The sequence below is a fragment of the Octodon degus genome, unplaced genomic scaffold (genome assembly GCF_000260255.1).
Source record: "Octodon degus isolate 3935 unplaced genomic scaffold, OctDeg1.0 scaffold00006, whole genome shotgun sequence".
Classification (NCBI taxonomy): domain Eukaryota; kingdom Metazoa; phylum Chordata; class Mammalia; order Rodentia; family Octodontidae; genus Octodon; species Octodon degus.
The window spans coordinates 6,757,736-6,762,296 of NW_004524582.1; positions in this window are offsets into that span (position 1 = coordinate 6,757,736).

Below are 4,561 nucleotides of genomic sequence, written 5' to 3' on the forward strand. Positions count from 1 at the left end.
GGTTTATACTAATAGTTTTTAGACAAGATATCATGTCTGCATCTTGTCCTCTGAATAAATACTATGAAGACAACAATATGTAATGTATTAATTAGCGTAACTGTCCCACTAACGTGTTTTGAAACTGCTTCATTGCTATTTTATCCTTTTTCTCATTAAAATAAATAAAATATTAAAACAAGAAAATTCAAAGAGAATAAAAAGGTATTTTAGTCATATCATATTTTATTGTCTATACTGACAAAAATAATTTAAAAAATGGAAATTATAGGTATGAGGAGACAATGTAAAGAAGTCTTAATTAAATAGAGAAAGTAAGAGATCTTTTATTTACCTTAGAGAATGACATTTGAAGATTTATTTTCCTATTAAAAAGTCACAGTACTTAATAGGTCTTTTCAGGGAGGAGAAAGAGAACTATAAGGTTATGTGTCAGTGTGTGTGCATGCAAGTGGGGTGTGTTTGTGTGTGTGTGTGAGTACATGCACGTAAATTATGCAGATTATTAATTCTGAATCTACTCTAGGCAGAAGCAGGATGCAGACAGGAACGCTGACTGCACAGAAGCCTAAAGCAATTTTGTCTTATTCTGGGAGGCCAGGCTTTTTGCTTGATTCTAGCATTGCATTGATTAGGTGAGCGCTATTCTAATGTGCACACTTAAATTTCACCTATTTAAAAGTTAATCTTTTCCAAAACCATCATTGACTGAATCATAATGTTAATGTTTACAGTGATTCAAGTGTGAAAGGTATGAACACTATGAGAAAAGATTGAAAATTCTAAAAAATTTTTTCCAACAAAAAGGGACACATCATTGTTGATATTAAAATCTTCAAAGTTCATTATATGGGTGACAGCTTAATTCATTCACAAATCTTTATTTTTCCCCAACTCTCGGCCAAGGAATAATAACGTGTTTCTGATGTATTGGGAAAAGGAAAAAAGAAAAGAAGAAAAAAGAGAAACAAATTAAAAAAAGGAGAAGTTGGGGAAGGTAGAAGAAGGATAAAGTAGATCATTTTGAATTCATCTTTTAGTACTGAAGAAACAAAAATTTAGGGTTCGATGTGAGAAAGACATTTCTAATAATCAAATTTTCTGACAGATTAAGAGTATTTCAAGATAAGTGAAAATTCTTTTCAATAGGAAGACTTAAATCAGTTGTGAGGCAGCTGCAGATTTTACAAGGAAACAGACTAGAGGAGCCTTGTAGTCTCTGCCTTCTACTCAAAAGTGCTAAGCATTTTCCTTTCCTGCAGATTTCTTTAAAAGGTGTACAGGGAAATGGTGTTGCTCAATCATTTGTAGATTCCAAGAAAATTCCAGGGTACATTTTATTTGGAAAATATGCTCAGTATATTTCATAAGTCCTGAGAACTAATATGTGATAGACAATTCCAAATAAACTATTATGCAAATTTTGAAGTCTGGTTGTTATTATAAGCAAAAGTAAACTAGAAAAAGGAGCTATTATTTGTTTCTTTTTTTCTCTGTTTGCCATAAGCAGGAAATATAATTAGAACAGATTATTTCTAAGTAGTAGTACTGAGATATTAGAACTTGTATAGGAAATAGAATAAATTCTTTCCACAGCATGTTTTATTATTTTTTTCCGTAAGCCACAGATGTTAGTTGCTTTCACATCAAAATAATGATGTTAGTCATCAGTTTCTTGGAAAAGCATTTTTAAAAAGCTTTCGAACGGATGAAATTGAGATGTATTCTTCAGAACAAATTTAAAAAGTCATGTTTGCAGCAGAATAACATAGGAATATTCCTTGGCCATAGCATTTGAGCAAACATTTTATAAGTGCCTGCGAAAAAGGGGGCAGAGATTGACTCTGAAGTATAAGCTAACCAGTAAGAAGTAGAATATAAAAAAAGCAACAACAAAAAAATCTCCCAATGGCAAACTTCTTTAGAAGCCAGGATCCAAAGCACATTCAGAAGGATAACACATTGCTCTTGTACTCACATATTTTATATTTTCTGGTAAAATAAAACCTGCATAAAATAAAGTGAATATATTATAAAGCATAATGCTTGATACATCATCAAGTGTGAACACACAGTGCAAGAAAAAGTCTTTTCAAAATTAAAACAGTACTAGCACCCAGAATGTCCCTGGTTTTCTTCCTTCAAAGTAGGTATGACTGGGAGTCCTTTTCCGGAAGTGTCCCTGCTTTACAATTTAAAACAAACAATTACATACTTTTACACAGAAATTTAGAAATCTAACTATACACAACATTATAGCAGAACAGTCCTATGATTTCTTTCTTGTCCCTTATTTTCATTTATTACCCTTTTTTAAACAAACATTTACTTGAGAGACAGTATAATAGTAATTGGTATGACATGACAAACAGTACATATTTAGAAGACCAGAATGACAGGCATTCCAAGCATGACCCTAGTAATATACATTGCTGTCTTCAGTGCAGTTGCTTAGTTCACAGGTATCAGCATACATAGTTAGTCAGGGTGGGAATCCTACCAATTAACTGCTAGTGTCAAAAACCCGCAGAAAATTTTCAGGATCATTGCCTTAACCATCTTGTGCTTATAAATGTATGGTTTTGCCCTTGTCATGTTTCCTAGCTTTTCTCCTAGCCCTCTCTTCATTGTTTAATCCTTAAGTTCTTGCTTTCCTTTTAATTATGTTATATCTTTTAATTTTTATTTCTTCTTTTTCATTCTTACACTAGGGAGACTACATGATATTTACACATGTGGGTCTGCTTTATTTCACTTATGAGTATGTCTTAAAGTGGCATCCTCTTAAATATAAAGGGTTTGAGTTTATCATTCTTTATAATTGAGTAATACTCCATTGTATAAAAATACCACATCTTTTTCATTCATTACTCAGGCGCGAGGCATTTTGGTTATTTTCCAAGATTTGGCAATCACAAATTATGCTACTATAAACATAGATGAACATACATCACTATAATACGATGTTTTCAGTTCCTCCAGGAAAATTCCCAGTATGGAGGTAGCTGGTTTGAATGGGATTTCCAGTCCTACTTTTTCAGAGTCTCCACACTGATTTCCATAATGGTTGCACCAGTCTATATACCCACCAGCAGTGGACAAGGGTACCTTTTTCCCCACAGCCTCTCCAACAGCTGTTGTTGATTGATTTCCTTATGATAGCCATTCTTTCTGGTTGACATGGTATCTAGTGTTGTTTTAATTTGCATTCAATGGATGGCTAGTGATGTGGAGCATTTTTTCATATATGGACTACTGGACTATACTGGATTATTTTGCTGAATTCACATACTTACAATATTATAATGTCTCTGACAAAACTAAACAAAAAAGAGGATACAAATGAAGAACATTTTGTATCTGTATATACAAAATAGGATAGATACACAGCTACTTGCTCTTAATTCAATGAGAAGAAAGATTCATACTAACAGTGTTTGGACAGGACATCACATCTGCCTGTTGTACTATGAATAACCACTACGAAGACAACAATATGCAAGTATTAACTATTAAAACTGTCCTACTAAGTGGTTTTGAAACTCTCATTGCTATTTGTTTCTCAATAAAATTAATAAAAAATAAAACAAACAAAAATAGGGATGACATTGTATGTACTTATGCTTGTATCTTTTTTCTCCTCAATATTTTATCTATAAATTCATTATTAGGTTATAAGTATACCTCCAGCACATGATTGTTTGTGAGCTTTTATGCAAATCTGAGAATTTCACATTTACAAGGGATGTTTATATATAATAAAATTCATTTGAGCTGATGCTACTGGAAAAGGAAGAAAACAAATGCTGGCCCTACAAAGGGCACTGGAATGCTAACTGCAAGATCTTTTCCATTGCTAGGTGATAAAATTTTACTTTACCCATTTTGATGAATACATATTTGTAGTGTGTGGGACTTAATTTACGTTACCCTTTTATTTATTTTTTTCCATAATTTTATTGAGAGACAAATAGCAAAGAGACAGTTTGAAATCAAATTGGTAGGACAGTTTCAATCATTAACACATTGCATACATTCTTCCTAGTGGTTAATTGCTGTACAAGATGCATACATGATATCCTATTTACAAACACCATTAGAACAAATCATTCTATGCATTAACAGAATGTAACTACATATCTATCCCAACCACTTTGAATACACAGATACAAAATGGACATTCTTCTGTATCCTCTTTTTTTGTTAAGTTCCGTTATTTGAATATTATAGGTGAACATTACCTTTTTAAAGTAATAAGTTTCTACATCATTTTACATATTGACAAATTCAACAATCTTTCTATTTTAACCTTTCCTTTTAATGTTATTTTACTGAGTTGTGTATTATTCCACAGATATGTGCAATTGTTTTTCGTATTCTGGCTTTGATGCTTTTATTCATTGATAATTGCTGTTATAAATGTCTTCTCCACAATTTTAGACTTTTCATTGATTTTTAGTGACATCATTACATATAGAAATATGAGGGGCTGGGGATATAGCTCATTGGCACAAGTGCCTGCCTGGCAAGTGCAACATTCTGAGCTCAATCCCTGCTACTG